This window comes from Podarcis muralis, chromosome 2, assembly GCF_964188315.1.
Source record: "Podarcis muralis chromosome 2, rPodMur119.hap1.1, whole genome shotgun sequence".
NCBI classification, from domain to species: domain Eukaryota; kingdom Metazoa; phylum Chordata; class Lepidosauria; order Squamata; family Lacertidae; genus Podarcis; species Podarcis muralis.
Window position 1 is genome coordinate 14,928,482 of NC_135656.1, and position 27,372 is coordinate 14,955,853.

At 47.3% G+C, this 27,372-nt stretch overlaps 1 protein-coding gene across 1 annotated transcript in view; it reads left to right on the forward strand.

Annotated features, from left to right (window-relative positions):
• Positions 1–19,342: 19,342 nt before the first annotated feature.
• FIGNL2 (fidgetin like 2) overlaps positions 19,343–27,372 on the forward strand; it is a 77,012-nt gene continuing 68,982 nt past the window's right edge. Inside the window, exon 1 of the mRNA XM_028710548.2 lies at positions 19,343–19,569. The gene's annotated coding sequence lies outside the window, so the exon portion shown is untranslated. The remainder of the gene's footprint in view (positions 19,570–27,372) is intronic.

Below are 27,372 nucleotides of genomic sequence, written 5' to 3' on the forward strand. Positions count from 1 at the left end.
CCAACCAAGGCTGGAATGCCCCCTATGTGAAATTATGCAGAGCGGCTGCCAGCCAGGGTGGACAATACTGAGCCTGATGGACCAATGGTCTTACTTGGTAGAAGACAGCAGACCCTCCAAGTGTCCCTATTTTCCAGGGACAGTCCTGGATTTGCAGAAGCCATCCCGGTTTCTGATTTAATCTGGAAATGTCCCACTTTCCCTTAAAGGTAAAGGTAAAGGTACCCCTGCCCGTACGGGCCAGTCTTGTCAGACTCTAGGGTTGTGCGCTCATCTCATTCTAAAGGCCAGGAGCCAGCGCTGTCTGCAGACACTTCCGGGTCACGTGGCCAGCATGACATAGCTGCTCTGGCGAGCCAGCACCAGCGCAGCACACGGAAACGCCGTTTACCTTCCCGCTATAAAGCGGTACCTATTTATCTACTTGCACTTTGACGTGCTTTCGAACTGCTAGGTGTGCAGGAGCTGGGACCGAAGAAGGGAGCTCACCCCGCCGTGGGGATTCGAACCGCCGACCATACGATCGGCAGGTCCTAGGCGCTGAGGTTTTACCCACAGCGCCACCCGCGTCCCTCACTTTCCCTTAGGATGTTGCTATTTTCATTGAAAAAATGTTGGAGGGTATGATAGAGCATCTTTATTTTCATTGGAGAAATATTGGAGGGTATGGAGTTATGCAACCTCCAAGCCAAGGAGATAAGTAATACAGCGGTACCTCGGGTTAAGTACTTAATTCGTTCCGGAGGTCCGTTCTTAACCTGAAACTGTTCTTAACCTGAAGCACCAGTTTAGCTAATGGGGCCTCCTGCTGCTGCTACGCCACCGTTGCACGATTTCTGTTCTTATCCTGAAGCAAAGTTCTTAACCTGAAGCACTATTTCTGGGTTAGCGGAGTGTGTAACCTGAAGCGTATGTAACCCGAGGTACCACTGTACAACCTTTAGAAGACATCTATAGAATAGTTTTGTAATGTTTAAAGTTTTATTATGTTTTTATAAATGTTCAAAGCTGCCCCGAGTGGCCGGGCAACCCAGTCAGATGGGCAGGGTATAACTAACAACAACAGCAACGGAACAGGAGAACAATGGAATATTTTCATGGGAGAAATTTTCATGACCAGAAATGCAAGAGTCTCTGCCAACCTTTTTGACAGGTGGGAACCATCATGGTTTAACACACACACACACACACACACACACACACGCACACACACAGAGAGAGAGAGAGAGAGAGAGAGAGAGAGAATGACTGTGTCGGATCACCATGCTGGACTAGGACCTGTGAGACCAGGGGTGGAACTACACACAGAGGGGAAAACGCTATAAATAAGTCAGAAATCATATCATTATAACAAAAGAAAAGAAAAAAAACACTATGGAAAACAGCTCAGAAATATTTTTTTGCTCTCCAGTGCCATCTGGTGGTACATGTTTATAATGCATTCAATGTTTCTTGACTAATGTATCTGAGTCCCAGGTTTCGCATTCCTACTCAGCCACGGAAATAACAAAGTGGCCTTGGGTGAGACACTGTCTCCCAGTCTGACCTACCTCTCAGGGTGATGGTGAGGATAAAATGGGGAAGAGGAGAACCACGGAAGCCACCTTGAGCTCTCTGCGTGAGAGCTGGGATATCAATGAAACAATAAATAGAGTTGTGGCCTCATATCGGCGGAGGCAAAAGGCTCCTCACTCCTTTGGCTGGCAAATAAGCCCAAGCAAGAAGCTTTTCTAAGAGTCAAGGAGGATCACTTTAGCAGCTCCAGCCAACAGATGCAAAGAAGATTCTTAGCTGGTTTCTCTGCAGTTCTCTTCTTTGTCCCAAGCAGGGAGGTGGCAAGTGGACCGGATTCCTATCTAACATTCCCCTGGAATGACAGGACACACTTGAGCCTTGACACTTTGTCCCTGACACAGGCAAGTTGCAGGTGTGCGCTCTCTTATCCTTTGCACCCAAACCGCTGCAAGTCGCATGAAGAAATCAGATTTGCAGCTGTTTCTCTTTATCCAAATGTTTTATTCAAGCAACAGCCTTCTCGTAGTTCTTCGTTTCCCAGCAACTGGCATTCAGAGGCATGTGGGCGCCTCTGACTTTGGAAAGCCCATTCAGCTTTTGTGGTGTGTGTGTGTGTGTGTAGGCACACCACATGGAAGTCACACACTGGCTTTTATCAAAGCTGCCTTTATGACATCTTAAACTGCTTTCAGCAGAGCTTCACATCGGACTTAACTCCCTTGTGAGTTTGGGGTTCAGCCTTCAATGATAATATCTCAAACGATCTCTGTTTAAAGCACATCCAACACACGTTTAAAGCATATGGTCCCCCAAAGAATCCTGGGAGTTGTAGTTTCTTAAGGATACTGGGAGTTATAGCTTTGTGGATGAGGGAACTACAACCACCAGGATTCTCTGGGGGAAGTCATGTGCTTCAAACGCCTGGCATAGATTTATTTGCTAGTGAAACACTGATTATAGTTGATAACAATGGCACAGCTTTATTTTATTTTTTGAATACAGTGGTACCTCGGGTTAAGTACTTAATTCGTTCCGGAGGTCCGTTCTTAACCTGAAACTGTTCTTAACCTGAAGCACCACTTTAGCTAATGGGACCTCCTGCTGCCACTGCGCCGCCAGAGCATGATTTCTGTTCTCATCCTGAAGCAAAGTTCTTAACCTGAGGTACTATTTCTGGGTTAGCGGAGTCTGTAATCTGAAGCATATGTAACCTGAGGTACCACTGTATACTGTGGCCACTTTTCAAGGTAGGGTTGCCAACATTTCTCCCCGCTCCTGTGCCTTTTACAAGGTGTGACCGGAAGGTTCGGTGAATGGTCACAGAAATCGAACAGCGAGAAATATTTGAACATATAATCAGTATCAGAAACCCACAAAATGCTCACAATTGTGTACACAGACGAAGCTGTAACTCGAAAGACAGTGTATGAGTGGTTTCCATGAAGGGCAGCAAACCAGAGAAGATAACCCTCAGTCTGGCAGACCGTCGACGAGCAGAACGATGGCAAATGTCGGCCGAGTTCATGAGTTATTGATGTAGGATCGCCGTTTGTCCGTCCGAATGATGGCGGAAGAATTGCATATTCCGCGTGAAATCATTACTGAGGTTACAGAGTTGTCCCACCCTCCATATTCTCCCGATCTGGCCCCACCGGATTTCTTTCTTTTTCCAAAACTGAAATCTGCACTGAAAGGGCACAGATTTCCCAACATTTCACATGTCCAAGCTGCTCTGACGAAGGAACCGAAAGCAGTACGAAAAGAGGACTTCTCAAGAAGTTTCCAACCGTTCTGCAAACGTTGTCAATGCTGCATTGTATCAGAGGGGGCCTACTTTGAAGGCCTGTAAGGTATGATGCTTTTGAATTATGGTGCTGGAGGAGACTCTTGAGAGTCCCATGGACTGCAAGAAGATCAAACGCATCCATTCTTAAGGAAATCAGCCCTGAGTGCTCACTGGAAGGACAGATCCTGAAGCTGAGGCTCCAATACTTTGGCCACCTCCATAGCTGGTTGGCCGCTGGTGAAACAGGATACAGACCTAGATGATGAGCTTTTGGCCTGATCTGTGCAGGACTCTTCTCACGTTCTTCAGGGAGGGATCTGTTATTTTTGCAGTTTGGCAGACCCTATGCAGCTTCCCCTGACTATACGGCATACTGTATTTTTCGCTCTATAAGACGCACCAGACCACAAGACGCACCTAATTTTTGGAGGAGGAAAACAAGAAAAAATATATTCTGAATCTCAGAAGCCAGAACAGCAAGAGGGATCGCTGCGCAGTGAAAGCAGCAATCCCTCTTGCTGTTCTGGCTTCTGGGATAGTTGCGCAGCCTGCATTCGCTCCATAAGACGCACACACATTATCCTTTACTTTTTAGGAGGGAAAAAGTGAGTCTTATAGAGCAAAAAATACGGTATATCTTTTTCTACATTGTAACACTTCGTATATTTCTCCTTACAAAACTTCTTGTAGTCCTACTAGCGTAATTTGTTGATTACAGTTGCTCTTCAAATAATTCATATACTTCTTCCAATCTTCTGTAAATCTCTCGTCCCGCAGGTTTCGAATCCTTCCTGTCATTTTGTCCAGTTCTGCACAGTCCATTATTTTTGTCTGCCATTCTTCTTTCGTCGGAATTTCTTCTTGCTTCCATTTCTGGGCTAACAGGTGACCACTGTATTTCATTGTCTTTCTTGGATACTCTTGCCGCAGTTGTTGCATATAAAAACAATTTAACATCTTGCCTATTAATGTCCTGACCTATAAAACCAATTAAAAATGCTTCTGGTTTTAATCTGTTCCGGGAATCCGTTCGACTTCCAAAACAGTTCGAAAACCAAGGCGCGGCTTCCGATTGGCTGCAGGAGCTTCCTGCACTCAATCAGAAGCTGTGGAAGCTGTGTCGGACATTCGGCTTCTGAAAAACATTCACAAACTTCTGGGTTTGCGGCGCTTGGCAGCAGATTTGTTCGGCAACTAAGCCGTTCGGGAACCAAGGTACCACTGTACACAGTGCCATGTGCATTGCTGAATCCTCCCTCCCCAGCCTTTTGCACCTTGAAGTGCATTTTTCCTTTCCCAAGCACTGCTGCTTGGAGGCGGCTGGGTTCTTTTCCCTACCAATAGAGCCTCTGGCTCCAGCCTTCTGCTTCATCTGTGTCCTAGGCTCCCCCCCTTCTTTCCCTTTCCTTACAGGCAACCCTCCCCCATTAGCAACACAAATTTTAAGCACAACCAGATGTAGGAGGTGAGGCTGATGGACTCTGCCCCTCTGCCTTTGTGCTCTCCACGAGGTTCTTAGAGGAGAGTTACCATCTCAAACCTCTCCTTCTTACATCCCCCCCCCCCCAGTTTTGAAAATTATTTGTTCCAGGCAGGCAACAGAGCCAGTTTATACATTGACCTTACAGGATGGACAGGAATTGGTTCAGGATGTTTGAAGCGGCAGTGTCTTAAAATGGCTGGAAGCCTATACTTGTGCATTAGTAAAAAAAAGAAAAGTGGGGGGAATATAAACACTTTGGCTGTCCTCTTCATCGCTAAGGAGTCTGAATTCAACACTTCTTGCTCATGGAATTGCTTTTTGGAAATGACTACATATATACATATATGTGGTCTAAACCACAGAGCCTAGGACTTGCCGATCAGAAGGTCAGCAGTTCGAATCCCCACGATGGGGTGAATCCCGTTGCTTGGTCCCTGCTCCTGCCCACCTAGCAGTTCAAAAGCACATCAAGTGCAAGTAGATAAATAGGTACCGCTCCATCGGGAAGGTAAACGGCGTTTCCGTGCGCTGCTCTGGTTCGCCAGAAGCGGCTTTGTCATGCTGGCCACATGACCCGGAAGCTGTCTGCGGACAAATGCCAGCTCCCTCAGCCAGTAAAGCGAGATGAGCACCGCAACCCCAGAGTCGTCCGCGACTGGACCTAACGGTCAGGGATACCTTTACCTTTTTACACACTAATATAAAGCCATAAGTGCCAACCCTATGGGGCTGTGATCCTCAGCCCCCCAACAACAATACTTTGGGATGGAGCTGAGCACACACACCCCATCTCAAGGGGCTGGGTCTCACAGGGCCTCCCCACAGCCATCGCGGGTCCCATCGGCTTAGTCATGCTGGCCACATGACCCGGAAGCTGTCTGCGGACAAATGCCAGCGCCCTCGGCCTATAGAGCGAGATGAGCGCGCAACCCAAGTTGTCCGCGACTGGACCTAACAGTCAGGGGTACCTTTAACTTTACATATATATGGGGGGAAATTGTTCTTTACACGCACCATTTTCAGAGGGAAATTCATGAGTAGGCCGTAACAGGAATCTAGGGCTCATTAATAGGCATGGGCACCATGGCTATAGGACTGAGCAATAAAGTTTTTATTTTTTACGCTACAACATCCCATTTAGAATGACCAAGCTTCCTTTTCAGTCTTGAGTCATGTTTGCAAGATCACTAAATGTAAAGGGGTTGTGACAGCAATTCCTATCTGCTTTTATGTTTAACATGCTTAAGGTGGTACAGTGGAACCTCGGCTTTCGAACACCAAAACCCCGGAAGTACCGTATTTTTTGCTCTATAAGACTCACTTTTTCCCTCCTAAAAAGTAAGGGGAAATGTGTGTGCGTCTTATGGAGTGAATGCAAGCTGCGCAGCTATCCCAGAAGCCAGAACAGCAAGAGGGATTGCTGCTTTCACTGCGCAGCGATCCCTCTTGCTGTTCTGGCTTCTGAGATTCAGAATATATTTTTTCTTGTTTTCCTCCTCCAAAAACTAGGTACGTCTTGTGGTCTGGTGCGTCTTATAGAGCGAAAAATATGGTGATTGTTTTTGAACACACCTCAGAGGTTGAACGGCTTCCAAAGCGCGTTTCCCCATTTTCTCAGTGGATTCTGCCAACCGTCCATTGAGCCTTGGTTGTCGAACGTTTCGGAAGTCAAACGGTCTTCCGGAACGGATTACGTTCAACAACCGAGGTACCACTGCATTTGCAATACTAGGGTTCAGCCAAAATTTCTCAGAAAACAGTTTCCTTCTAATTCTTTTCTTTTTGAAGTTGGTCCCAAACTGTTATCAATAACTTCAGTCCTCCTCTGGAGACCAGTCAGTGAAATGGCATCTCTCAATCCTGCTATCCATTGGGCTTGGGTGCAACTGTGGATTCCATGTTAATATTGTTGGATATTATTTTAATATAGTAGAAGGAAACAATGGGCTTGGCCCCCGACTCCTTCTCACCACTGGTGAGAGCCAGTGTGGTGTAGTAAGAGTGGTGGACTCGTAATCTGGTGAACCGGGTTCGATTCCCCACTCCTCCACATGCAGCTGCTGGGTGACCTTGGGCTAGTCACACTTCTCTGAAGTCTCTCAGCCCCACTCACCTCACAGAGTGTTTGTTGTGGGGGAGGAAGGGAAAAGGAGATTGTTAGCTGCTTTGAGACTCCTTAGGGTAGTGATAAAGCGGGAAATCAAATCCAAACTCTTCTTCTGGTGTTCCTCTCTTAACTCATTGCTTCCTTCATTCACCCATATGAACTAACAACAATAGACAGAGGCTCTGAGATTACATCTTCAAGCTCCTTTAGTACCCTTGGATGCAGCTCACCAGGCCATGGAGATTTAAATTCATTTAAAGTTGCTAAGTGTTCCTTTACTACCTCTTTTACTATCTTGGGCTGCAACTCCCTCTTTGCATCATTTATTCTGTTATCACCAGGTTTGAGCACTGCTTTCCATTTGGGCGAAGACAGAGGCAAAACAGGCGTTGAGCAATTCCACCTTTTCTGTCACCCAACCGCATTTCTCCATCGTCTCCACACAAGGGATCTACTAATTTCTACTGTTTCTAAGTCACATTTTAATCAATGTTTTATATTTGCTGTTAGCTGCCCTGAGCCTGGTTTTTAAACTGGGAAGGGCAGGGTATAAATTTTATTTAATTTTAATTTTAATTTATTTTTTATTACTTGCGTGTTCTTCCTCTTGCTTTGAACGTAAGCAAATAAACCTTTATTATTGCTTTTTACCCTCTCATGCAACCCTGAGTTCATGGCTAGAACTGTGCTGTAAGTGAGTCAATTGCCCTGGATTCCAGAGTCATTTGTCTTGGAGTGTTCTCACCATTACAGACCAGACGAGACTTTCTCTATTCTTTAAATGAAAAGAGGCACCATACACATTAAATAAATTGCCATATTTTTGCACCTTCTTTTTATCACACTGCTATGGGAAGAACGACTCTGCCTTGCTTCATTTGTGAGCTATGTCAGCAGAAAAATTCGGAATTCGAAGAAAAGCTTGGCACTGCACTGACGGAGAGAAGGATGGAAATATAAGTAGTTTAGGCCCCTCTTAACACACCACATTTCCCCCCAATTAGTGGCATAGCGATATTTGTTAAGCATGCAGATGCATTCATACTTGTGAGAGGTTGAAAAGCACGCCCCAATTTTCCCTCTCTGGGGAGCAATAAGAAGAGAGAGTGTTAAATCAACCCCCCAACACAAACTTTATGTAACGTTAATAAATCAGACAAATGAAATTAGCTCAGGCCACATAAACTGTTAATCAACTTGCCACTCTGGCATGGCACTTGGAAATAAATTGGCAAGATGCAAGACCACCTAGGTGTGAGCTGGGAAGTTTTCTTTTAATGAACACTGTAGTACAGTCATACCTTGGCTCCTGAACGCCTTGGGAGTCGAACGTTTTGACTCTCAAACAATCGAAAACCGGAAGTGAGTGTTCCAGTTTTTGAACATTCTTTTGGAAGCTGAATGTCCAACAGGGCTTCTGATTGGCTGCAGGAGTTTCTTGGAGCCAATTGGAAGCCGCGCTTTGTTAGTCGAACTTTTCGGAAGTTGAACGGACTTCCGGAACGGATTATGTTTGACCTCCGAGGTACGACGGTACAGTACTATGATCTCTCTGGTGGTCTTCTTGACCCTACTTTAATCATCGCACACATACCTGAGAGCAAGAAACTAGGCAATGCTAGATATCTGATCTTTTGTGAGTCCCTTTTTAGAAGAGGGGCTGTTTGCAATCTGCAAGACTGGGAGCAGTCCATATTCAAATCTGAAAGCTGCACCTCCCAGTTCATGGTTGTTGGTGTTCCCTAGAGCAAACACATGGTGTAATCAGACTTGTGTCTTTTAGGAGATTTTCTCATCTGGAGCTGGTAATTTGTGAGATATGCACAACTGACAGCTCTCCCTTAGCGCCTCTCATCACAGTGGTTACTTATCCTCTGTAATTTGGAGAGAAGTCAGGATTTTTGCAATAAACAGGAGAAAAATCATTATCTGGAATTTTTGCCTTCAAATGACATATAAAGCGACCCAGATTCTGCCTTCATTATCTGCTTTAATAACCGCTTCTAGTCTTGTTTTCACACTTCAGTCCAAAGCAGTTAAGTGTCCCTGCTACATATAGCGTTTTTGTGATTCTTGCACTAGTGTGTGCCTTGGCGTCTGCCACCATCAACACTATGTGTGTATTTTTTGGGGGGTGGGTATTGTGTTTGCTGTTGTTATGTTGTGTGCTTTGTACTTTTATACCAGTGTTTTTTTTCCAAAATTTGGATTGGGTCTCCAGCGGTTTTTGGACTACAACTCCCATAATCCCAAGCTAGCAAGTCCAGTGGTCAGAAATGATGGGAATTGTAGTCCTAAAATTGAACCAGAGACCCAAGTTTGGGAAATGCTGTTTTCTACAGCAAACCACCCTGTGATCTTGGGATGAAGGGCAGTATATAATAATAATAATAATAATAATAATAATAATAATAATAATAATAATATGATGCTGGTGAAGGACTTCCTGAAGACAAGGTTTGTTTGACGCTGCCACCCTCCTCCTTGTTTTAACCAGGGTGGTCAGCAAACCTTTTCAGCAGGGGGCCGGTCCACTGTTCCTCAGACCTTGTGTGTGGGGGGGGCGGACTATGTTTTTTTTGAGGGGGGAAATGAACGAATTCCAATGCCCCACAAATAACGCAGAGATGCATTTTAAATAAAAGGACACATTCAACTCATGTAACAACACGCTGATTCCTGGACCATACGCGGGCCAGATTGAGAAGGCGATTGGGCGGATTCGGCCCCTGGGCCTTAGTTTGCCTACCCATGTTTTAACCACCCAGGAATCTTAAGAATGAGACATCTGTCACGGAAGGGGAACTTGTTTTCATTAGAAAACTTTAAACTATCCGGTGGAACCTCGGTTGTCGAACGTAATCTGTTCTGGAAGACGGTTTGACTTCTGAGGCGAGTTCAAAAATGGAAGCAATGACTTCCGGGTTTTCGGTGTTCGAAAACGGAAACCTTTTCCTTCTGAGATGCTTGAAAACTGAGCTTCCACTGTACAGTGGTGCCCTGCAAGACGAAATTAATTCGTTCCGCAATTTTTGTCGTCTAGCGAATTTTTCGTCTTGCGAAGCACGAAATCCCATAGGAATGCATTGAAAATCAATTAATGCGTTCCTATGGTCAAAAAAAGTCCAAACAAAGCCAAATTTGGTACAACAACAGTTTATTAACTGCTCTTTAAAGTCACACATACTGTAAAGAGCAGTTCAAAAATTGAAGGGAAAATAAATTAACTTTATAAACAAAACATGTCTTTGTTTTTAGACAAAGAAAACAAAGTCGCGAGACGTTTTCGTCTTGCGAAGCAAGCCCATAAGGGAAATTCGTCTTGCGAGGCAAATCGAAAACGGAAAAACCTTTCGTCTAGCGAATTTTTTGTCTTGCGAGGCATTCGTCTTGCGAGGTACCACTGTACATGGTGTTGTTGTTTTTTTTAATGTGCCTTTGTTAAATGCAACCTGGACCATTCTGTAGCAGCTGAAACCGAGGTGCAATAATCCTACGGAAATCTTGAGCATGCTTGTCTCCTTCCTCATAGCTTAAGGCAACGAGTCCCGAACCTGCGCAAAAGTCTGAAGTGTGTCTTAGAAAATTAAGCTACTGTCTTGGATGCCTCTTCCCCATGACGCCTGTGGGAGCAAGGAAACCCAATGCAACATTGATTCCCCTTCTCTCCGCTGACATAAAGGCAGTGACAAGAGAACAAGGGAAGACACTCTGGGATTCTCTAATGTAGCCAGCACAATTGCTGACAGCTACAGGGGGATAGAGACAGAAGCACGCTCATTGCCTGGACAGCCAAGTCCCATCCTTGAGCCTTGACTGATTGGACAAACGGGAGATGCCAGGAGGCAGCAATAATTGGGCTACCCTACAGTTGCAAGGCGGACGTTTGCTTATTGTCCTGGAAGCTGATTGAATGGACACACAAACACACACATATCTAGGAATGTTGTGGGAATGTTGAGGAAGGTAGGAGAGGATATATTGATTCAATATTATCCCTCCTCACTCACACTAGTGAGCAATCAGCAGAGCACATCCCTTGCAGATTGCTGGAAGGAAGCTGATGGATTCGTTTGAATCATTTAAATTAAGCAATCCAGTCTGGATTGTTCCTGGTAAGTTTCCCCTTTTATAACGCACTCTGTTACTTCTGGGTCGCTGCAGAACGCAACCCGAAAATATTTATGCTGAAGCGTATTCATCCCCAGGTATGACTGTACAGTGGTACCTTAGTTCTCAAACTTAATCTGTTCTGGATTTCAGTTCAACAACTACTTTGAAAAAAATACCTATTTTATTATGTGCAAATGGCTTTAGATACCTATTAGGTCCATAAATTACCATATAGCATATATTCAACACAAGAAACAGTGCCAATTTGTTGTTGACAAAGGACAGCTGGATATATAAAGGGCCCCATTCCCTTCAGTAGCTTAGGGCCTCATCAAACCTAAATCCAGCCATGATCACGCCCATCTACCTGGTTACACGCAAGGTGAAGAGGCTCCAGAAGAGGTATGACAAGAAGTCCTCCTTGTCTGGAGCCACATCCCCCTGAGTGTCCACTCTAGGCAACAGGAAAATGTTGTACTTGACTGCTTCAGTGATGATACATCCCACATGTTGAGCAGGAGTGTGGAAAACACATCCAAGTTTAATATCCAGAAAGACCCAAGACCCAGCTAGGAGATATTAGGGAAATGTTGGCTTAAGGCCATCGCTGCAGGGGTGACAACATGAATAAAATATTGGGGGAGTGGCCAGGTAAGCCTCGCCCTGCATAACTGATCACAAGACATGGGGCATGCACACCATTTGAATGGCAACGCCCAACAACTTTGGGGGGTGGCGCAAGGCCCACTCAAATATTTTATTGGGAGAGTTGGCTCCTGTGTGAGGAACTGATGCAGTTTGCGCCACATTCTGTGTGATGTGTGTCCTTCTGTTCCGTCTCCCAGAGACTTCTGCTTTTGTCGCGCAAAATTGTGCCTTATTCGTGAGACGCAGTGAGCTGCTCCTGAATTGATTTGAACAAAAGTCCTCTTCACTTTGCTACACTCCCCCAGTTAGCTTCTTTTAGCAGAAGTTAAGCCAGCTGACTGAGGGATGCAGGTGGCGCTGTGGGTTAAATCACAGAGCCTAGGGCTTACCGATCAGAAGGTTGGCGGTTCGAATCCCCGCGACGGGGTGAACTGCTCCTGCCAACCTAGCAGTTCGAAAGCAGGCCAGTGCAAGTAGATCAATAGGTACCGCTCCAGCGGGAAGGTAAACGGCGTTTCCGTGCGCTGCTCTGGTTCGCCAGAAGCGGCTTAGTCATGCTGGCCAGATGACCCGGAAGCTGTATGCCGTCTCCCTCAGCCAATAAAGCGAGATAAGCGCCGCAACCCCAGAGTTGGCCACGACTGGACCTAATGGTCAGGGGTCCCTTTACCTTAAGCCAGCCGACATCACAGACCCATTCCAACACCCACCCACACACCACACCCTTTTTGTGTCCCCAAGATCACATTCACACCATATTTTTAAAGCACTATTATACCACTTGAGGCGGCCATGGCTTCCCCCAAAGAATTCTGGGAGCTGTAGTTTGCTGAGAGTTGTTGGGAGACCCCTATATCTTGGGGGCTACCTGAAGCCTTATATACCAGCTTTGCCACAGAGATGATCTGGATTGTCCCTCATGTTGGCAAAGCTCGTTTGACAACAACAAAAAACGTATCTTTAAGTGTCATCAGCCCAGTACTGTGGAATAATTTGATAACAGAGATTCACCAATCGCCGCCTGTTTCAACTTTTAAACACCTTCTGAAAACTTTTCTATTCCATCAAGCTTATGCAGGCAATTGAGATTATATCCTTCCACAATGGTTAGCTGATTTCTGATTTTAAGTTATTATTAAAAATGCAGTAAAATGGCTACCTACAAACTCAATAAAACAGAGAATACAGCACAAAGCAATATATAGTGTAACAGCAGCCATTCCAAAGCAGCTCATAAAAATCAGCCATAATAATTAAAACCTGAGAAAATAAAAGTATTTTATTATATGAAGCCAGGCAAATGTCATACTGCATTTTAACTTTTTGGTATGTTTTATTGTATGGTTTTATGTACAATTATTCTAAACTGCTCTGATATATTTTTTTTTTATCGACAGCAATTTATAAATAAATTATCAAAGTTGTGTCACCTCCCTCATCCTAAGGACATGGGGCCAGGTAACGATACGTTAATTAATAAATCACATCCCTAGCTGCCACATGCCATTTTGAATTAAATGTCTTGTATGATTTCTGTAACACACACACAGGTGTTGGGCTTTAGTGAATCCTCGGGAAGAGATGAATTTCAAAGTAGGAACACATTTTGGAAATTCTCTCTCGATGTCAATTCTGCCTTTGAAATTCCGGGAAAATGGCAGCCCTAATTTAAAAGAATTCTGGGTTCGTTTTAGAAGTTGTGGTGGAAGCAGCCTCTGAGCGCTGGGTCCAGGCTGAATAGAGCTTTAGAGGTCATCATATTTTGCATTATTTCCCTTCCCATTCCTCACGGCGGGGCCCTGAATTAGATGTTTTAGTGAGCTATCGGCAGTGTCACCAAGCTCTGTTTCCTGAATAGCGGCACAGCTATAAAGTGGGCCTTAATAGGCCCATCAATTAGAAGGAATGACTGTTAAGTGTGACCGTTCTTTGACCAACATGCTACGAACCTCTTGAGCTAAAAGCATTAATGTCTGCAGCTTGAACAAAAGTGTCAGGGGGTTGCGACACTCAGAACCATATGTAACCCGTGTCTCAAACCCTCACTTGTCACTCGTTCGGGACCCGAGATTCCGTCCCAGCAAGGAAGAAGGGGGGGATTACGGACAACGAAGAGCCTCGCTTCCACCAGGAGACTCTTGACACTTAATAGTTTTTTGGGTAGCAAAGCTGCTCGCATTTTCTTGGCACAGCTGTGCATTGCCTACTGAAACGTAATCTAAGCTGTTGATATGTCAAAACCCCCACCCCGCCCCAGGTGAACCAACAGGCCTGGACGGGGCGGGGAAGGGGAGGGAAATATCTGCCATCACATGTTCTTTCTTTCTTTAAAATAAAAAATAAAATTCCTGGACCTGGGATTGTCATATCTTTCTTTCTTTTTTTTTGTTGTCAAACCACTAATGAGCTCCGAGGAATGTCAACTTCCCCGCAGGATCAACCTGATGTTTTAACAGGGAGGTGTCAGCCTGGATTTCTGCTGATGGTGTCTATGGCTGATCAAACGGAGAGGTAATTAAACAGCAGAGACTTTTTGATCATTGTGTTACTTTTGAAGGGGATCGGGAAGGGGAGGGGTTGCAGGGGAAGGGATTATTAATCATAGCGCTGGTTCGGCACCGGCGTTGTAAATGATGTTTTTATTATTATTAATGAATTGGAATAAATCAAGATTTGATGCTATGTTGCTGCTGCTATAATATGCTGTTTAATTCTCATCCTGGCTTATGGAAGCGGCAATAAAACCCCATACAGTGGTACCTCTGGATGCGAACGGGATCCATTCCGGAGCCACGTTCGCATCCTGAGTAGAACGTAACACGCGACTGTGCAACTGCGGGTTGCATTTTGTTGCTTCCGTGCATGCGCGTGATGTCATTTTGAGCGCCTGCGCATTCGCGAGCAGCAAAACCTGGAAGTAACGCATTCCGTTACTTCCGAGTCGCCGCAGAGCGTAACCTGAAAATGCTCAACCGGAAGCATATTCAACACGAGGGATGACTGTATACATAAACAGCAACTTAAAGTATTAAATCAGGCTTCCACAACCTTGGCCCTCCAGATGTTTTGAGACTACAATTCCCATCATCCCTGACCACTGGTCCTGCTAGCTAGGGATCATGGGAGTTGTAGGCCAAAAACATCTGGAGGGCTGAGGCTGAGGAAGCCTGTATTAAATCAAATAAAAAAAGAAAATGCCTACAATCACAACAAAGGACAATCACCTCAAACAGCAGCCAGTTTCCACATAGCTTGTTTAAATCAGTGTTTCCCAACCTTTTTTGGGCAAAGGCACACTTGTTTCATGAAAAAAATCTCGAGGCACATCACCATGCCAGATGGGGAAAAGTCACTTTTTACTTATGTAAAAAAAAATAAAAAAATAGTAACAGCATAGAAGGTAATGGTTATCTCTTTGATGTCTGATGGGAGGGCATTCCACAGGGCGGGCGCCACTACCGAGAAGGCCCTCTGCCTGGTTCCCTGTAACCTCACTTTTCACAGTGAGGGAATTGCCAGAAGGCCCTTGGCACTGGATCTCAGTGTCTGGGCTGAACGATGGTGGCGGAGACGCTACTTCAGGTATACTGGACCGAAACCGCTTAGGGCTTTAAAGGTCAGCACCAACACTTTGAATTGTGCTCGGAAAGGTACTGGAAGCCAATGTAGGTCTTTCAAGACTGTCGTTACGTGGTCTCGGCGGCAGGTAGCAGCGCTCACAGCTTACGGACTGCACCGTGTAACAGGTGTCTGGCCCAGCAGCCTAAGGCGGACAAGCCACTGAAACAGGCATTCAGAATCCATTCATTTCATAAAACCTGCAGGGCTCAATCTCTGTGTTTGTGTATGTGTGTGTTTCTGTTTTGCCCAAGGGTCTGGGGGTGGGAGAGAGCTCTTTAGCATGATGCTTTTAAAACAATTAAATTATCAACAAACAAACCTGATGATACGAATAGCAACGTCAGGTGCTACGGGGGGGGGGGGGAGAAGGGGGCCTACTCAGAAGTAAATACTGCGTCCAGGCGCAATTAGCGCTGATTTAAGGTGCACCAAGACTGCCTAAAAACCTCACCAAAGATATGCAACAAAGCGCTTCGTTGCAGATGGGAGAGTTTGTGCACCGTGGAGGCTGGAGGGCTTCTATTCTACATGCGGGGGTTGGGGGGGCGAGGAAAATGTGCTCCGTGGTGGGGCGGGGAAGGCAAAGTTGCAAAAGCGCACTGCTCCTTCTTCCGCGGAGGGAAACGCTCCTGCGGAGGCGAGAGGCAGCGAGGAGGCGACGAGGTGAGGCTTTTGTGAGGTAGGGAGAGGAAAGACGGGGGAGGGAACCCAAGGAGGATTTGCAGGAGAGGGAATGAAGGGGAAACGCGCCTCCCACGTGGAGCACTTTTCCCCGGGAAATGCACGGGGTGGGGTCGTGGCTGATCCGTGCTGCGCGCTCGCGTCGTGCGGCCCAAAGTGCTGCAGGATCGCCAATGCAAGACCCCCTTTTAAAACCTCCCCCTCCCCCAGCTCTGGAAAAAAAGGGGGAAGGGGATGGCGTCGGCGTCGGGGTGCGGAGGCTGCCCGTGCCCGGCCAGGCGTCGGTGGCGGTGTCAGCGCTGCTGCAGTGGCTGCTCCTCCTGCGAGCAGTGAGTGGAGCGCAGCCGCAGCGGCGGCGGGGGGCGCGCGCGCGCTAGGGCGCAAGGCTGGCGGTGGCGGCGGGGAGCCCGGCGGAGGAAGGAACTTGTCCCTTCCCTCTGGACTCGCGCCCCCCGCAGATGTTGCGCCCGGTGCGACTGGCACCCCTGGCACCCCCCACGCTACGCCACTACTCCCACGGCACACTAGGCAACGTCCGGCGGCACACTAGTGTGCCGCGGAACACCGGTTGGGAAACACTGGTTTAAATCATATTGCAGAGTTTGTCCCAAATCCTGTGTCCTGTTCCCTTAAGCTATAGGTAGGCAAACTAAGCCCCGGGGGCTGGATCCGGCCCAATCGCCTTCTAAAGCCGGCCCACGGACGGTCCGGGAATCAGCGTGTTTTTACATGAATAGAATGTGTCCTTTTATTTAAAATGCATCTCTGGGTTATTTGTGGGGCATAGGAATTTGTTCATTTCCCCCACAAAATATACTCTGGCCCCCCACAAAGTCTGAGGGACAGTGGACCGGCCCCCTGCTGAAAAAGTTTGCTGACCCCTGCCTTAAGCGATGAACTTCCAGTTCATGCAACCTTGGTAAAATAGGTACAGTATCAACTATTGTAATTACGTTACAGTGGTACCTTGGGTTAAGTACTTAATTTGTTCTGGAAGTCTGTTCTTAACCTGAAACTGTTCTTAACCTGAAGCACCACTTTAGCTAATGGGGCCTCCTGCTGCTGCCACGCCGCCGGAGCACGATTTCTGTTCTCATCCTTAAGCAAAGTTCTTAACCCGAGGTAATATTTCTGGGTTAGCGGAGTCTGTAACCTGAAGCATATGTAACACAAAGTACCACTGTACTAGTTTCACAGTTGGTTCTGACTGAGGCCCTGTTCTGGTTCCCCATTTCCCTTTTGTTTGTTTTTTTTACTCTTGAGTACTGCTTCCTGGCCTGTTCCACATTCCCCCATTTCCAGGCCTACAGGATTTTATTCATGCTGGTAGTAAATGGTTACTTGGGTAATTTTCTCCCTGGCTCAGTCGTCTTCCATGCCCCTCCTTCTGGGGATCCTCTCCTGTTTCTATGGAGACAACCTGTAAATGTGAAGCCCGATCCTTCGTCCACCGAGGCCAAAGGCAAAAGCTGCCACTAATTTTGACTGCAGCGGTGTGCCAATCTCTGCCGGAATCTTCTCTTACGAACAGTTGGGTTTCCGTACAACATTGTACTGAACAGTAATCACTAACATAATGGAAAGCACACAATGATAAATCTGAAATATCACCACAGTCCCCAGTATAGTCTATATAGCCTCCAATTAATCCAACCCCAGAATAGATTCAAAAGCTGTCCCAGAATCTGTGTTCATAACCTGAGGCCCTTCTCTGTGTGTCTCCTCCATGTGAGATCGGGAGGGTGGCAACACAAGAACGGGGCCTTTTCTGTAGTGGCTCCCTGTTTGTGGAATGCTTTCCCCAGGGAGGTTTGCCTGGCGCCTTCATTATATGTCTTTAGGCACTAGACGGAAACAATCCTCTTTAACCAGGCCTTCAGCTGATTAATATGCTACAGCCTTTTAAATGTATCTATGGGAAGGGGCGTATTGTTTTGGTTGAATTAATTACTTGTGTTTTAACTGGTATTTTATTCTGTGAACTGCCCTGAGATTTTTTGAAGAAGGGTGGTATATAAATTTAATATTATTTAAGAAGAAGAAGAAGAAGGAAATGACTACCTAGTCATGTTGAGGTTATCCGGTCCATGTCTGGCTTCTTTTTTAAATCTTTTGTTATATGAAATAATGTTTTGAAAAACCCTCCAAACAATAAAAACCTAGATATATGTAGACTCTGTATAATCTGGTACAATGGCATGAAGTTAATAGGTACATAAGGGGGTTAAATGCTTTGCATGAATGGTGGCGCTGTGGTCTAAACCACAGAGCCTAGGGCTTGCCGATCAGAAGGTTGGCGGTTCGAATCCCCGCGACGGGGTGAGCTCCCGTTGCACAGTCCCTGCTCCTGCCAACCTAGCAGTTTGAAGCACGTCAAAGTGCAAGTAGATAAATAGGTACCGCTCCGGCGGGAAGGTAAACGGTGTTTCCGTGCGCTGCTCTGGTTCGCCAGAAGCGGCTTAGTCATGCTGGCCACATGACCCAGAAGCTGTACACCGGCTCCCTCAGCCAGTAAAGCGAGATGAGTGCCGCAACCCCAGAGTCGGCCACGACTGGACCTAATGGCCAGGGGTCCCTTTACCTTTACTTAAGCGAATGCTACAAAGCACCTTTGGAGAGGTGGATCTTATACATGGGTGTAGCCAGGATTTGTTTTAGAGGGCAGAGGCTTTATGTTGGGGGCAGAACAGAGTTATCTGCCATGCAATTGGTCATACAGTGGTACCTCAGGTTAAGTACCTAATTCGTTCCGGAGGTCCGTACTTAACCTGAAACTGTTCTTAACGCTGAAGCACCACTTTAGCTAATGGGGCCTCCTGCTGCTGCTGTGCCACAGGAACACGATTTCTGTTCTCATCCTGAAGCAAAGTTCTTAACCCGAGGTACTATTTCTGGGTTAGTGGAGTCTGTAACCTGAAGTGTATGTAACCCCAGGTGCCACTGTATAGTTAAGTATTTTTGTTTATTTACTTTTGTATTTTGTTTATCTCATGCACCCCCCTGGCTACGCCTATGGATACATATCTTTAATCTACATATCTTTAATTGTCGATAGATGTCTTTAATCTACATATCTTGAATTGTGTACACACTTAACCAGATTACCTGACCGTGATGTTTTAAGGGAGGGAATTCCTTCTTCCCTAGGCAGCCTTCGACAACATTTTGCGGGGCTTCTCCGCGCGCCCAACGCGCCTGGTGCGCGAGGGGATGATAAGCCCGAGTGGACGGATGGACGGACGGACGGGAAGGGTTAGGTCATCGGAGGCGGGGGGATCGAATGGGCGGTGAATCTGGAGCCGGGAGCTGAAGGGGAGGGGGGTGGAGCCGTCGAGAGAGGCGGGTGGGCGCATGGGGGAAAGGGGCGGGTCGGGAGACGCAGAGCCTGCCTGGGCAAGCGGAGGGCGGCACGCAGCCTGGAGCTGGTCGACCAGCGGAGGCAGTAGCAGATCCCGGCTCCGGCTCCGCGTTGTCCCGGCCGGGCGGCGGCAGGAGGATGCCGAGTTCCGCGGCCACCCACAGCTGCGCCGCGCCCGCCTGCGCCGCCGCAGCGCCCCGGCCACGCGGACCAGGGGGCTGCGCCGGGTTCCGCTAGGGACGCGCCGGGATGAGTAGGTGAGTTAGGGGGCGAGGCGCTGACAGCGGGCCGCCTAGGCGACGGGCCGGGCCGGGATCTTGATCCCAAGATCGTCCGGAGGGGTTGGGATGGGGATCGGAGTCTCCCTCGGGGCAGGGGGGTGGGGGTGGGAGACGGCGCTCGGGCTGCCTCGCGTCGGGGCGGGAAGGCGAGCCCTGGGGATCTGGTGTGCTCCTGATCCACCGGATCACCGGCAACGTAGGGTGGGCTGGGTTTCCCCGGCCAAAACATGCAGCTGCGAAGGCTTCCTTTCTCTGGAAACTAGCCGGTTGTCGTTTGCGCGGTGGAGCCAACTCCTAGGGGGCGAGGGGTCTTCGATCCCCCATAAAATATTTGAGGGGCGCCCCCCACCCAAGTTGATGGGCATTGCCATTCAAATGGTGTGTGTGCACCGCGTCGTGTGATCGATTATGCGGGGGACGGCTTCGCCACCCCACCCCAAGATTTTATTCAAGTTGGGACCCCTGAGGTGGGAACACACATACATGGGTGGGGGGGGGTACTTTGCTTTGCAAAACTGCCTGGGGGGGGCTGAGACCCATGTTTAGGGAGCGTGGGTTTTTTTGCCCCCCCTTTTTTGGTCAAAAAACAAGAGTGTCTGAAGCTCCTGTGTTTACGTTGCGCAGGGTAGGCGTGCGCCTGGTGACAGGGTTCCCCTCGTGGATTTTACGCGCGACCTTTTATGTCGTGCCAGACGCGAAACCTCTAAACCTCCTAGATCGCGCGTGGGGGGGTGGGGAATCTCCTGATCGCCCTGAATATATCGATTACTGTTCTGGCGACATGACTCTCTGGGAAGCAACGGGGGGGGGGGTCATTTTTCACTGGGTGGGTGCTGGTTCAGTATTTGGGGATTGTTCTCGTGCCGTCGGGGCACAAACCCTGCGCGCAAGAGCAAAGGTCGCCGGGGCTTGTGGGGCGGGGAGAGAGACCTTGCCTGCACGGCTTGTGGGTCTTCGGGAGGCTCGCTCTGTGCGTGTCCGCGGCTGGGAGATGTCCACTATTGCGCGTGGATTGCCTTTCGGAAGTGGGGCAGCAGGTTGAGCCATCTGGGGGGCTCGGGAAGGGCCGTGGAAGTTATAGGTTTGTGGAAACGGAAGAACTAGTGGAATATGGAGAGATGTCTCTGGATGAGGGCAATGTAGGGCTTTTAAAGGGAACCGGGTGGGGTGGGGGGGGAGATGCTCTGCTTCTGTGTGAGTGCGTTTGTGTACATTTATTTAGCGCCAGTTGGAGAGCAGGGAGCAAACACGGTTATTTGGGGGCAACCAGAAACCAGGGCCCTTTGTTTGGAGGCTGTGTCTGCCCTGACCCCTGGGGCGAGAGAAGCAGCCGTCTCTGGAGGAATTTTGATTCAGCGTGGCAGTGGCTGTTCCCTTTTCTTTGCCACCGTCCAGGGTCCCTCGCTTGCAGGCGGTGGGAGGGAGGGAGCGGGCGGGGCGGGGGGCTTAAAAAACCGGGAGCCTCCCTGGGCTGCACATGCATCTCCTATTGATTGCCTTTGAAAATCCCCTCAGGTTGTGGGTTTAGTGAGTTGTCAATTAGCCCAACTTGCAGGGAGCACGCAGAGCGGCTTCAAACAATGTCAGTTTGAGGCAGAGTCTCTCCCATCAGCCATGACATTATTTTGCACACTCTAGAAATGCGACCCCAGGCAGGGGAACGTGGAGGAGGGGAGCCTGCGCAGGAATGGAGGGGATGGGGATCATCTCTGGGGGGCCCTTCAAGTAGCTGATTCTTGAGTGCTTCATAACCTGTTATTCGCATGCATGTGTGTGTGTGTGTGTGTGTGTGTGAGGCAGCTTTCAAAAATGCACATGCATGTAGTTTATGGAAGCTGTAAGGGAGAAGATGCCTTTGGGGGGGAAAGTCCTCCTGGAATCCCTAAAGGAAAGCTTAGGTCGCTCTGATTAATCCCTATTTGTTGGCGCTGTGGGTTAAACCACAGAGCCTAGGACTTGCCGATCAGAAAGTTGGTGGTTCGAATCCCCGCAACAGGGTGAGCTCCCGTTGCTCGGTCCCTGCTCCTGCCAACCTAGCAGTTCGAAAGAACGTCAAAGTGCAAGTAGATAAATAGGTACCGCTCCGGCGGGAAGGTAAACGGTGTTTCCGTGCGCTGCTCTGGTTCGCCAGAAGCGGCTTAGTCATGCTGGCCACATGACCTGGAAGCTGTACGCTGGCTCCCTTGGCCAATAAAGCGAGATGAGCGCCACAACCCCATAGTCGGACACAACTGGACCTAATGGTCAGGGGTCCCTTTACCTTTACCTCTTGCAAATAACAATAACAACAATTTTATTATTTATATCCCAGCCCCTCTGGGTGGCTTACAGCACATATAAAAACATAATAAAATGCCCAACATTAAAAATTTCCCAATGCAGGGCTGCCTTCAGATGTCTTCTAAAAGTTGCGTAGTTCTTTATCTCCTTGACATCCGATGGGAAGGCGTTCCGCAGGGAGGGAGCCACAAATATGATGGCTCCCCGTTGTTGCGGACGGGAAGGGTGGCAAATTTCGAGCACTGTGTTTTCTCTACTAACTTCAAATTAAGGAATGCATATGGAGCCTATGCCAGAGATTATTGGACTCCAACTCTCCTCCAGCAGGGCCTATGGTCAGAGTTGATGGGAGTTGCAGTTCAGCAGTACAGTGGTACCTCGGGTCAAGTACTTAATTCGTTCCGGAGGTCCGTTCTTAACCTGAAACTGTTCTTAACCTGAAGCACCACTTTAGCTAATGGGGCCTCCTGCTGCCGCCGCTGCACAATTTCTGTTCTCATCCTGAAGCAAAGTTCTTAGCTCGAGGTACTATTTCTGGGTTAGCGGAGTCTGTAACCTGAAGCGTATGTAACCCGAGGTACCACTGTATCTGGAAGGCACCAGTTTGGCTACAGGAGAAGTTGCTTGCTCTGTATCATTCAGTGCCCCCGTTTCCTTGGTGTGGCATGGAGAAAAGCATCAGCAGCAGGTGAGCCAATTTCTGGCTCATAAGGAGCATCATCTTAAAACGGTGACCGTGATTAGGCTAGGCTGCCTAACAATTGTGTTTTCTGCCATTGGCATTATTCTAAATCAGCCTTGCCCTGAATTTGTATGGGGCTGCAGTTCTCATCTTCCCTGACAATTGGGGAATTGCTGGTTGGGGGTGATGGGAGCCCAGCAACATCCCAGGACTTAAACATGCTGCTTAAGGGGGTGGGAGCTTGCTTTTGCGAAGCACCATTGAGCAGCTAAGTTTTTTTCCTGAGATAATTCAGCTGCCCACTGTTAGATCAAGCTGGCTGGTCCCAGTGGGTGTTTCCGCTGTTAAAATCTAGGAATGCTGCAAAGTAGGCTTGACCTAGATTTATAACCCTTCTTCTCTGCTTCGGGAATCCATCGAGCAGACATATTAATAATGTTCCTCTCCCACCACTCCCAATTGCCCCTGGGAAGAATTACTATACCCTAAGCCCAAACATGGCCTCTAGGTTATGTATCCATGGGTTTTGAAGCCCAGGCATTGTTTCTGTTTAATGTGCACATATTTACTGAAGGAAAGTGATCTCCAACGTGCTGTGCCTGTAATGGTGAGAAGATCTGTCTTTAATTACCAAATTGATTATACCGATACGGGATATATGGACAGAGAATGCTTTGTGTGAATTGTGCAGTTTTTTAAGTTGAGGTGCCTGCCTGGTTTTAATTTTTATCCTAATTTTATCTTCTGCAGTCCTGAAATTGCTATATACCACTAGGGTGGACTCAACCACAGTTTCTTTGACTGTGACTTCTTTTTTTGGGGGGGGGGTAAATTGTCAATGGCTGGCCAAATAGCTGCAGTTCAGTAAGGAGGCAAAGCAACCCAGTACAAGGAAGGTTCTTCAATTGATTGTTTTGTATATTATATATTGTAGCTACTGAGTAGTTAAAACTTGAGGCTGCAGGATTTAATTGGGTTAATCAGTAGATGGATCAATGAAAGTGTTAGTTGATTAATTGCTGGTACCAATGATAATCAGTGAGATTCTGAGTTAAGGCTACACTTGCTTTAAAAACAAACAAACAAACAAATAAACAAACAAACAAACAGCTATCATACTTTTGGTGCGTTACTGTAATAAGGATGTTTAAACCCTCCTTCCCCCCATTAAATATGATCTTGCAACAATGAGTGGAAGCATTTGATTGCCACGTTATCCTGCACTCCCTTCAGTATCACAAATGGATGTCTGTACTTAGGTTTTGACAAGATGCAAACGTGTTTCTATCTAATCAGTTGGTTTAAAAGCAGATGGCTAATCAACTAAACATTATTTAAGTGACAGGCACTGTTTCAACCGAAGCAATCCTGTGCACATTTACTTGGGAGTAAGTCTCGTTGATCTCTGAGATTTACCTTCTGAATAAGCATGCTTCGGATTATGCTGTTACAAAGGTTACTTTATTGCAAAAGTGGGGGTTTTTGTGATGCGGATCCTTGAAGGATTGTGAAAGAGAGTGCATCCTATAATTACTTTGAAGAAAATAAGTACTTGAGCTCTTTTTGCGCAGTTGTCCCTGATAACAGAGATCCCCCCCAAATTAAAGCATTTTTGTGAAAAGTCTAAATGGAAACAGTTTTGCCTTTTTAAAAACAAACAAGCAAACCTGTTACTCTGAATTCAGCAATTACCAGGATAGTGATAAGGAAAATACCTTACTAGTGTAGCACATTTATTAAATTGAGCATTTGCCTTGGATCAGTTTATGAACCATGAACAATTTATGAACCATGAACGAGGTTATACTTTTCTCTTACTGCCCTTTGAGGATTACTTTTGACAAATAGTGTATTAATATCATTTGGAAAGGGGTTTGCTGTACAGTGAAGTAGGACAGTATCTTTCTCAAACACACAAAGTCTTAAAGACACTAGGAGGCCAAAAATGATCGGTTTGGGGCTTTGCGCGATGCAGTTAAAACTTGTGATTGATGACGTGCGTTGCGTTCGTTTTCTGTATCTGGCGACCTGTAATAAAGAATCCTGCCAGAATTTACATGCATATAACCATGGTGTTTTGTTTTGTTTTCTAGCGCAGGAAAAAACGAGCCTTGGCTTTTGGGGCTTCCTGGTCTTGGATGTGCCAGCGAGTGGGGTGGGGGGTGGGCGCAGTTCCTTAAGCTGCAAAGAATCAGAAAGCTGCAGCTCCTTTTCACAATGCGTTTTTCTTTTAACTCGGCTCCAGAGAACGCTTTAACTAGCAGGCTTTGTCCCGGCTCCCATTCTCTCCTAGGAACCCCCCCTTCCCCTTCCCCTGCATTCTTTGGCCATTATCATTTTGGTTAAACAGAAAGGCAACTTGTGTACCATATGGATCATGTTAACAATTGCTTATCTGGGGAGACCTCTGTTTTCTACCCGCTTCTCCCGCACCTCTCTGGCAGACTCTTAGAGTTGGTATTCTTAATAATAGCATCTTAAGGCCAGCAAGTGCTGCTTGTGGAGCCAGTTTGACAAGGATTCTATTAAGAGAGAGAGAGAGAGAGAGAGAGAGAGAGAGAGAGAGAGAGAGAGAGAGACAAGGGGGCACATATAGAGCTTTCCTTCTGCCTGTGTTCCTGTTTCACAGATAGAAATGTTAGTTTTCTGTTGCTGCTGCTTAGCTTGTCATGGATAGGAGCGCTCAATCAGTCCTGGAGAAAACATCAAGGCAGCCGCAACAGTTTGTGCTCCCCAAAGTTACTTGCAAACACTGCAGGACTTTAGGTGAAAGCCAACCATTTTTTCAGCGGCCTTGGGAGAGAGAGTGTGGGAGGCTGTTCCCTTCACACACAAACGAAGCCTGATTTTGCAGTGTTTGTTGATGTGGGTTTAACTTGGTAGCGACTCCCCAGGAAAGAGAGCTTTGGGAGTCTGGAAGGGTTGCAGCGGAAGAAGCTCTTTGGAACATGTCAACGCTGTAGCGTTGCCGCGGTAGCAAAACCTTCCGCGTTGCGAATTGTTAGGACAGAGGCTGAGAATAAGGCACGCGGCATTATCTCACTAAACAGTGTTAGAAACTCAGATGTATAAGCTAGGCGCCAAATGGCTCCTTAAACCAGGGTTACAGCCACCAAAACAGAATGCCTAGTTGCCATCTGGGAGCCAAAACGGCTCCAAAGTCGAACTTTTCAATACAGTGGTACCTCGCAAGACGAATGCCTCATAAGACGAAAAACTCGCAAGACGAAAGAGTTTTCCGTTTTTTGAGTTGCTTTGCAAGACGAATTTCCCTATGGGCTTGCTTCACAAGACGAAAATGTCTTGCAAGTTTGATTTTCAATGCATTCCTATGGGAATCCGTGCTTCGCAAGACGAAAAATTCACAAGACGAAAAAACTCACAGAACGAATTAATTTCGTCTTGCGAGGTACCACTGTACGACTTTTCAGTTTCTGAAACTCATTCTGATTGTGCAGCTAAAATATAAGAGATAGAATTCTACAGGGTGGGTTGCTAGTGTGTGAAAACAGCCACGATCCAAGGCATGCACCTTCAAATCATGGAAACATCAAGCACCATCCTTGTGCCTAAGGATATTAACTTGGTCGTACGTGGTAGAGAGACAGGTGCAAAATGCCCCTGGCACCTGGTAGATTTCAAACACTGGTCACTAGGCACATCTAAGATGCATTTTAGAGTACAGTCATACCTTGGATTTCAAATGCCTTGGCTCCCGAATGACCGAAAACCGGAAGTGAGTGTTCTGGTTTTCCAACTATTTTGGGAAGCCGCACATCCAGTACGGCTTCTGATTGGCTGCAGGATGCTCCTTGGTTTTCGAACGGTTCCTGGAGTCGAACGGACTCCTGGAATGCATTCTGTTTGGGAACAAAGATACGACTGTAGTTCAAATAAATAAAAAATGGGGCAAATGAGTTCTGAATTACCTCCCCTATTTCATCCCCCCCCAATCATTTGAGAACAATTTTTGGGCCCAGTAGTCTGATTATAAAGCCTCAATCTCTTAGACCAGTCATGTCCAACTCCCAAGAGACTGCGATCTATTCGCACTATAAAAAACCTGGCAGTGATCCACCCATTGTCATTGCCAAGAGTTGTTGATCTTTTTTTTGGGGGGGGGGACTTGATCAGAGATGTTAAGCTTTTTGTGGGGAGGGTGGCCCAGAGTCATAGTAAAGGTAAAGGTACCCCCGCCCGTACGGCCCAGTCTTGGCAGACTCTAGTGTTGTGCGCCCATCTCACTCTATAGGCCGGGGGCCAGCGCTGTCCGGAGAAACTTCCGGGTCACGTGGCCAGTGTGACAAGCTGCATCTGGCGAGCCAGCGCAGCACACGGAACGCCGTTTACCTTCCCGCCAGTAAGCGGTCCCTATTTATCTACTTGCACCTGGGGGTGCTTTCGAACTGCTAGGTTGGCAGGCGCTGGGACCAAGCAACGGGAGCGCACTCCGCCGCGGGGATTCGAACCGCCGACCTTTCGATCGGCAAGCCCTAGGCGCTGAGGTTTTACCCACAGTGCCACCCGCGTCCTGGCCCAGAGTCACAGCTGTCAACTTTTCCCTTTTCTTGTGAGGAATCCTATTTGGAATAAGGGAATTTCCCTTAAAAAAGGGAAACGTTGACAGCTATGCCCAGAGTTGTTGAGTTTTTCTGGGGGGTCGATCAGGAGCACCCCAGAGATCTCGCGATCTGCCTGGAACACCCCCGCGATCTACCACTAGATCGCGATCTACCTGTTGGATCTACCTGCCTTAGACCAAAGCCCACTCCATTGTACCAGCCATGTATCTCCTCCTGGTCTCTTCCTTGCTATCT